Source organism: Hyperoodon ampullatus, assembly GCF_949752795.1.
Source record: "Hyperoodon ampullatus genome assembly, chromosome: 1".
Classification (NCBI taxonomy): Eukaryota; Metazoa; Chordata; class Mammalia; order Artiodactyla; family Ziphiidae; genus Hyperoodon; species Hyperoodon ampullatus.
Window position 1 is genome coordinate 27,448,135 of NC_136914.1, and position 9,736 is coordinate 27,457,870.

A 9,736-nucleotide genomic window follows, 5' to 3' on the forward strand; every position below is an offset into this window, starting at 1 on the left:
AAATGCCCAATAAGTAAAGGACTGGTTAAATAAGTTATGGCTCAGCAATACAACGGTATGTTAGGCTGCCATTAACAGGTCTATATTTATTTTTTTTTAATGTTTAGGGCTTCCCTGGTGGTGCAGTGTTTGAGAATCTGCCTGCCGATGCAGGGGACACAGGTTCGTGCCCCTGTCTGGGAAGATCCCACATGCCACGGAGCGGCTAGGCCCGTGAGCCATGGCCGCTGAGCCTGTGCGTCCGGAGCCTGTGCTCCGCAGCGGGAGAGGCCACAACAGTGAGAGGCCCGTGTACCGAAAAAAAAAAAAAAAGTTCATAAAATATTGCAAATCGAAACAAGCCGGTTACTGTAGAGTATAATCCCATGTTGATGAAAAAAAGAAGTACATACAAGGCATACGGTATATATATATGGTATATATAAATTTTAACAACATTTGATCTTTAAATGGTAACAGTAGATTTTCCTCCTTGTTTTTATATGTACTTTAGAACTTTTCCCACAAAAACATATTTTTAGTTATGTAATAAAACTTTAATGCAGTATGTGCAGTAAAATGCAGTGAATATTTGGCATGATGAATTTAAAAATTTTATTGTGTTAAGTACACTTCACATGCAATCTACCCTCTTAACTGATGTTTAAGTGTACAGTACAGCATTGCTGGGTATGGGCGTAATGTTGTATAGCATCTCTAGAGTTTATTCACCTTGTATAAGTAAAACGTTGTACCTGTTAAGTAGCAAATCCCTATTTTCCCCTCCTCCCAGCACTTGGCAACCACAATTCTAGTCTTTGCTCCCATGAGCAGACTTGGTGACTATTTTAGATACCTCAGATAAGTGGAATCATGCAGTTATTTGTCCTACGGTGACCGACTTATGTCACTTAGCATGGTGTCCTCAGGGTTCATCCACGTTGTCACGAATGGCAGTATTTCCTTCTTTTTTAAGGCTGAAAATATTTCATTTTATGTGTATGCCACGTTTTCTTTATTTATTCACCATAATGAAGATTTAGGTCGTTGCCGCATATTGGCTACTATGAATAGCACTGCAATGATCATGGGAGTGCAAATATTAATTCATGATTAATTGTTTTTAGGAAAGCATCTCAAAGGATAATCTTGGAGACTAAAGACTGTGCAGTCCAAAAGTTATTTACTGCAGTATGAGTGATCATACTTGATGTCGCATTCTTTCCTCAACTCAGCCATTCAAGGCTGTTTTCTCATTAATGAAGCAGAAATACTAACTGAAAAAGCAATGACCAGCTAGGTGTACCACAGCTACGCACCCATGAATTGCTCTGCGTCCTCTCTCTATGGCTGTCTTCAGTTTTTCTCCACTGGCTTCTTTCTTAAGGGTATAAACATGCTCAAGTCTCTTTCACTCTTAATTAAAATAAAGCAAAAATCTTCTGAGTTCCCTTGCTTTCCTAAACAAATCTTTCACTTTCCCTTCTTGAAATAATTGTCTTATTGACTTTATGTATTCCTCTTTGTTTGTTCTTCAATCTGCTGAGATATAGTTTCTGCTTGAAACCAACCTGGCAAAGCTCTTTATTAACAGATCTAGTGCCTTTGTCTCAGTATTTTCCCACGTACATCTCTATTTAACTCAGTCAATGGACACAGTTGACTAAGACATCCTTGAGTTTCCTCTTTCCTTGCATTTACCATTTTTTAAATTCTTTTTTATTACCCCCTCCATTTTAGTTTCCTTTGTGGCCATGTAAGGTGGACTGAATAATGGCCCCCAAATATATTCGTGTCCTCATCTCCAGAACCTGTGAATGTTACCTTATATGAAAAAAAAAGTTTGTAGATGTGATTAGCTGGGTCTTGAGATAGAAGATTATATTGGATTAACCCACAGGCCAGATGTTGTCCCAATGGTCCTCTTCAGAAGGATTCGGCAGCAGTCAGAGTTAGAGTGGGGGAAGGCAATGTGATGGTGCAAGCAGAAATTGGAGTGATGGAGGAAGGGGCTGAAAGCTCAGGAGCACAAGAAGCTGAGGAGGCAGGGGAACGGCCTCCATTCAGAGCCTCCGAAAAAAACTGGCCCTCATTTCAACTCTAGCCCAGTAACCCAGTAAAACCGATTTTGGCCTTCTGACCTGCAAAACTATAAGGAATAAATGTGTGTTATTTTAAGCCAGTAAGTTTGTGGTAATTAGTTACAGCAGCAATAGAAAACTAATATACTGTGTCTTTATCAATTCTTTTCTAAACCCTTAGATTAAGACAGAGCTCCACCCATGGCCCCATTTTCTCCTTACTCTATATGTTCTCACTTGGACATTTCCCCTTCTATCCAGGTTTCAACCATGACCAATGACTCCCAAGACCATCTCTCTCAATATACAGACTCATCATTTCAACTCTCCACACAGCATTATCTTGCAGGCAAATAAAACTCATTAACTTCTGTGCTGTGCAAAGGAGGATTTACCAGGAAGCTAGTGAAGCTGAAGCTTCACATTTCTTCACTTGCACGAGTCTCTTCTAAGATCATGGGAGGGCCCTAGAAATTTGTATTTGAAATTATTTTTCATAATAAAATTGCTCATGGTCATAAAGGCAGTGTCATAGTGGTTTGAGCTGCTATAACAGAAATTCCACAGACTGGGTAGCTTAAACAACAACCATTTATTTCTCACAGTTATGGAGGCTGAGAAGTCCAAGATCACTGCTCTGGCAGATTCCAAGTCTGGAGAGAACTCACTTCCTGTTTCACAGACAGCCATCTTCTCGCAGTGTCCTCATGCAGTGGAAGGGGTGAGGGAGCTTTCAGTGTTCTTTTTCATAAGGGAACTAATCCCATTTGTGAGGGCTCCACCCTCATGATCTAATCACCTCCCACAGGCCCCACCTCAAATACCTTCACATTGTGAATTGGGTTTCAACACATGAATTCTGGGGACACAAGCATTCAGTCTACAGCAGGCAGTAAGGTACATTTTCCTTCATAGTTCCATGAGTAAACCCAGCATTTGTGTATCCCCAAGTTTGTACAGCTGCTCATGTTTATGAAGCACTTAACCTGATGTGCAGCAAGTGGTCAACAAGTCGTAACAGCATTGTCCTTAGATGCTTTATTTTGGTTATTGGTACCACAATCCTGCCCTACAAGAGTCAGAGACCTCAGAATTACCCTGACACTCACGTACTCAATTCCTGTATCCAAGCTGGAAAGTCCTATTGGCTTTGCCTTTCTAATTAAGCCTTTGCCTTGATTCTGCCTCAAAGTATCTAATCACCACAATCTCTGACTTTTTTCAAGCCTTCATTACCTATTTCTTGGTTCCTAATAATAGTTTCCTAATTTGTTTCCATGCTAAACTTACTCTAGTGCAATCTCTTTGCTGCTGACAAATGTATCTTCCTAAAGCCAAAATATAATCACATCTTTATAGCTTAGTGCTTTTGAGACGTGGCTTCAACATAATTGACTATTGAGCCTCATGACAGTAGGGGACCAACAAGCAGGACAGCCACTGACTATTAGTGTTCCTGTACCAGGTATTGTGTTTCATCCAGAATGAGTTTTTTAGTTTCAATTTCATTCCTTCAGACAAGCTTTTCCTGGTGCCACCAACCAACACGGTCATGTCACCTATGTTGTATACTTCATAATTCACATCTCAATCAATAATCATCTTGAATATTGGTTTGTTGTTAGTTTACTTATTTATTATCTGTCTTGCCCACTAGAATGTAGCTCTGTGAGGAGAGGGAGATTTTTTAAAAAACTTTTGTTCACTGATGTATCTCCAGTGCTTACCACTGCACCTGACAAAAAAACAGAATCTCACTGTTATGGACTGAATATCTGTGTCCCCCTCAATTCATATGTTGAATCCTTAATCCTCAGTGTGATGGTATTAGGAGTTGGGGCCTTTGGGAGGTAACTAGTTCATGAGGGTGGCATCCCCATAAATAGGATTAGTGTCGTTATAAGGAAAGACACAAGACAGATGATCTCTTGCTCTCTCTGACATGTGAGGACATAGCAAGAAGGCAGCTGTCTGCAAACCAGAGAAGGTCCTCACCAGAACCCAACTATGCTGACATCGTGATCTTAGACTTAGAGTCTCCAGAACTGTGAGAAATAAATATTTGTTGTTGTTTAAGTCACTCTGTCTATGACATTTTTGTTACAGCAGTCTGAGTTGACTAGAACACTCACTGAATATTTGCTGAAGCAAAGAGCTAAGCTAGGCTATTAAGAACAAACAAACCCATAACCCCAGGACTATCACAGTCATTTAATAAAATAAATGATATTTTAATGCCACAAAGTTAAGAAGATCATGACTGCAGAATAAAGGACATTTAAGAACTGAGTCAGAGTTGTGTTATAAACAGTAAGTAGAAGAAAGATAATCTGTTATAGCAAAGGTAGGCACACTGCAGACCATGGGCCAAATCTGGCTTGATGCCTATTTTTGTACAATCTATGAGCAAAGAATGATTTTCACATTTTTAAATAAATGGAAAAAATTACAAGAATAGTATTTCGTGACATGAAAATAATATGAAATCCAAATTTTAGTTGTTCATTAATACAGTTTTATCAGAACACAGCCATGCTCATTCAAGTGATGTCTATGGCTGCTTGCTCAATACAACATCAGAACTGAATGATTGCAACAGAGACCATGTGGCCTGCAAAGCTTAAAATATTTACTCTCTGGCCCTTTATGGATAGAGTTTACTCACCCCTGCATTACAGCAACAAATATCCTATAGTACTTCCCTATTGCTCCCAACACTTGTGGGACATATAGATAGCTATTTAATAGGAGCCAATGATTTCAGTAACTTTGAGGACATGGAAATCTTTATCCCTAAATTGCACATAACCCCAATTAGGCCCAGATTTTTCCTTACTTTCTCTTCTTACTTAATACTGTGTTGATATCTGTATAGTCTTCTTCTCAAAAAAACTAAAGCTTACAAGAGGTGTTTACATTTGGCAGAAATAAAAGCTTTCTACAGCCAGCAGCAGAAGGTCTGCACTGAGATAATTTGTAATGGTACAGTGGGACCAGTCTCCCGGGGATTTGACTACATTGTCTGCAAGGGAGGATGTGTTTTTTTAATAGTTACTGGGTTTCAAACTCGTTATGCTCTGTGTCTAGATGGTTAAAATTAAATATTTTACATGGATTTAAAAGCTTAATGTTCATTGAGAAGGAAGTTCTATGCTGATAATAGAAATAGTCAAGAAAGTTTCTTGTTTTACTTAAAGAGATTTCTTGAGCTATTAAAACACATTGTACAACTTCACCTTTGACTCCATAAAGTTTACTAACAACTCAGTGAAAAGGAAATACACAAAACAAATACCCATACAGAAATGTTTACCTTCATTATAAGTTAAATAAATCCAACTTAAAACAGTGATAAAATACCATTTTTCTTACATTAAATTACAAAGAAAAAGATGACACTTTCTAATATTCACCATTGGGTAATGACATAATAAATGTTGATACTCTTTTGTGAGACAAACTTTATTTTTTGACACTTAAAGTCTTTCCAAAAATAAATTTCTTCCAAAATAATTCACTTGAACATTGCAGGTTTTGGTGCACTATAAGAAATACCAAATATTAAACCACAAGGGGTCAATTCACATTGTAAACTAAATCCCATCTTGGATACATGGTTGTTATCTAAAGCACCAACTTAACATGCCACTCCTGTTTAAAATCCTTTGAAGATTCCCTGTAATCTGCTGAGTAAAATCCAGTCTCTTTCTAGAGGCATTAAGGTCTTTGTCATCTTGGCCTGGACCTTTCCCCCTCTTATTTCCTGCCATTCTACCTGCATAATAAATCCTCTCCCTCCCTCACCCGCTGAAACTCATCCCTCCAGAAACTGGCCCCCAATCTCTTCTGTAACATTGATTTTTTTCCCTCTTTCCTGGATCATTTGCAAATGCTTTACTTTCTCCCATCTCAAAAATTCTCTCTGGATCTCAGATACCCTCCAGCTACCATCCTATTTCTCTCCTTTTCTTTAAAACAAAAATTTTTTGATGGAGTTGCCTAGGGAATTCCCTGGTGGTCCATACTTTCACTGCCATGGGCCTGGGCTCAATCCCTGGTCAGGGAACTAAGATCCCATAAGCGGTGTGGCATGACCAAAAAAACCCCCCCAAAACAAAAAGAAAACCAAAAAAACCCACAAAGAGTTGCCTATACTTTATTGATGATTTGTCTCCAATTTCTCTCTTTTTTTCTCTTTTTAAAATTTGTTTGACTCTTTATTATGGAAAATTTTAAAATAAACAGAGAATTGTGAAATGAACACTGTATACCCATCATCCAGCTTCTACCAGATTATTTCAAAACCAATAGCAGTAACAGGTATATGAGCATATTCTAAACAGCCTTTCAGACTCATCATCCCACCAACTGCTCTTTTCAAAGTCAAAAATGACCTTCACCTTAGTTACTTTGTGCAGTAAAATACACACAAACATATATTTTTCTGAAAACAAAGCAATAGCTTGGATTGAAAAATATACATATTTATTAAAAATGGAAAACACAGGAAAAAAATCAACAGAAATTCTACCACTTAGAGGTAATCACTACTGACATTTTAGTGAGTTTAATCCCAGATTTTATGTTCTGCATATTAATATGTATTTTAAGAAATAAGATTATACTTTTAAACAATCTTTTATTTTTAATGAATTATGATATGCCTTTTGTGTTCAATAAATTATAGGTCTAGATAATTTTTTAAGCTCTATAGCAGTCTGTCATTGTTACATTTGTTTGTTTTTTGGCCACACCGCGTGGCATGTGGGATCTTAGTTCCCTGACCAGGGATGGAACCCACACCCCCTGAATTGGAAGCACAGACTCCCAGCCCCGGAACCCCAGGGAAGTCCCCATTTTTACGTTTTATAATTTATTCAAATAACTCTCTGTATTAGTACATTTTATATTCCAATTTTAACTCTCACATACAGTATTTTAATGATCATCCTTATAAAGCATTTTTGTGCACATGTGCTGTATTTCTTCAGGATAAATTCCCAGAAGTGGAATTTTGAGTAGTACATATTTTTAAAGCTACAAAGCAATGTTTTTTTTCAAAAGTATAAGCATTTAATCTATAGGGTGCTAGCTGCAAAAGAAGTGTTCTTACTGGTAACAGGAGGTCATGGGGGGTATACAAAGAAAGTTTGAGAAAATGCAGTGCTTCTCCAAATCTTCTGCCATGTACAAAGAAGACTCTATGGTCAATGGTTGATGGGCCTAAGTTAGAAGTTTCCCCAAATCCCATATGCCTCTAATAGAGCAGAATAAACTTCATCTATAAGCAGCCTCAGATTCTCCAACTGACAACTTTTCAGGTCATGAAATCTTCCTGGCTCTTTGCTGAGGATGTATACTTGACTAATGGGAATGGAACATCAGAAACTAAACTGAGAATGAGCTAGTTTAGGAAACAGATTTTCAGTTCCATATTTCACTTTCAAATTAATCTAATTAGTCATAATTTGTTTTACTTGTGGGGTCTTAAGAATATAGTCAAGTTTAAAAAATGGCTAAAGAAGATTTGAGAAAATATCAACAGTACCTTCAAAGAAAATCCCTAGACTTTAATACCACAAAAGTAAAATAAAAACAAAGACCAAAAGACTGGTCACCAAAAGACATTCTCCAAAGAGCCTTTGAAATATAACCAGTTACCTGTTGAAGCCATCTAGGGAACTTTTCTTTGGGGAAGGAAAAACTAATTTTACTCAGGAAGAGGAAGCTGGATCTCAGTACCAAGATCTAAGGTGAGTGTGTTTTATATTTAAAAATACTAAAAGGAAGACAGCGCTTACATTTCTGAGGAAATAAATAGTTGTCACAGAGCCTGTTCATTCCTCTAACTTAAATTCTCAAATGACCTTCAAGTCTGAAATTGTGGAAAAGAACCTTAACACTGCCTTATGTCTGACCCTCTGAGAAGTAGAGCCTAGTAAGGGAACATTTGCCCAGGGTTTACACAGATAGTCATTTCCATCTGCTTTCAGAGAAACCTCTTGAAATGAAGAATGTCAAACTAACCTGGGCCATTGATTAGTGTAGTTTGAATGATAATAGTAACTTTAAAAAAATCAGTCACCAATAAATTACTGTTTCGCTCTCATCACTGTCATTTCCAATACCTAAGTAACATTTTAAAAGTGGGACAGCCTACATGTTTTTTTTTAAATCACATTTTAGTGTAAGGGAGGTAAGAATTGGTGGGACTGGGTTCTCTGTCTCCCAGTGTGCTTTGAATTTGAAATAATTCCTTTAATTCAGGATATAATGTGAGTTTCAACTTCTTGGGATAGATGGATTTTGGATTCAGTCTGGGGTTTAGCTAAGATGTTCAGTGAATCTTTAGTGCTCAGTTTATACGAGCTGAGGAGTTGGTCTGATCCCCTAAAAAATGCTTTTTGTGGGGAGTGGTGAGGAGTTTCCTCGATTAGATGTTATCAGGACCCAGCCAACCTTAGGATTCTCCTAGTCAATCTACTGACTTCATGGTTGGGTGGGAAAACGAATGGCTGTGGTGGTAAATGCTGGGTCACAGTGGACTGGTTCTCATATCATTGAAACTTTCTGATGGACCTAATGAGTCCCAAGCCATAACTCTTCATAGAATTATAGGGCTGGTAGGTACTTTAGAAGTATTAATCTTCTTTTTACCCAGTGGAAGAATTTATTTTGCAATATCCTAGTGAGATTGTTACCGAACTTGGGTTTGGCTACTTACTGCTCAAAAACCAGTACTCGAGAGACAAGTGTTGGTTGGAAAAGAAAGCCTGCTTTATTCAGGAGGAGAGGAGGAGAAGGTGGACTCATCTCCAAAAACTAACTCTGAAGATTCTGCTCAACCATGAAAGTTTTTAAAGGGAGAATCATGGCGGTGGGGGAGGGGAGGATGAGAGTCTTTGTTATTTTTTACTGTGTGCAGACTTTCCCCTGATTGGTTGGTGGGGAGGTAACAGGGTGCTGCTCCAGAAATCTTGTGCTCAGCCTGATGTTACCATCCTCCATCTAGTTGGGAGTCTTAGTTCCTACAGAAGAACTCAAATATATTGTTAGGTATATTCCTTCAGGATGAACCAGGACCCTGCCCCAAGGCTGCAGTACTGTTTCTTGACTGCTCCTCCCTTGTCTCTGCATCCCCTCCCTTCCCTGAGGAGCAACTGCTTGAATCAGCCCTTTGGAACTCAGGGAAGGTCAAGGAGGCTGAATGAAACCTATTTCTTACAAACAAGAAACAGGGGACATAGAAAGGATTTGTACCTGGGTGGACCCAACAGGGTCCTGCTCCAACTCAAGATGGTTATCCTCCACTCTTCTAATGAGAAACTTATTTATTTATTTCATCATGGAGAATCCCATTGAACAGATTTACATTTTTTAAATGTATTTTTAATTACAAAATTTTAATAAAATTTTTCTAAGATGATAATGAGTTATACCTTTCTGAAATATCTAGCCAGTGTTTCTAGTTTTGAACTTTGTGGTGTTCTAGAATAAATCTAGGTCCTTTAAAAAAATTTTTTTATTAAAAATATCTTTCAATATTTGGAGGAAAAACTCTGCCTCTCCCTGAGTCTTTCTCTATTTTCCTCAAGAAACCTTTATATAACATGATCTCCTTACGTTGTCCTTTGCCATTCTGAGGGGCCCTAGTTTATTCCTGTACCTTTTTAATG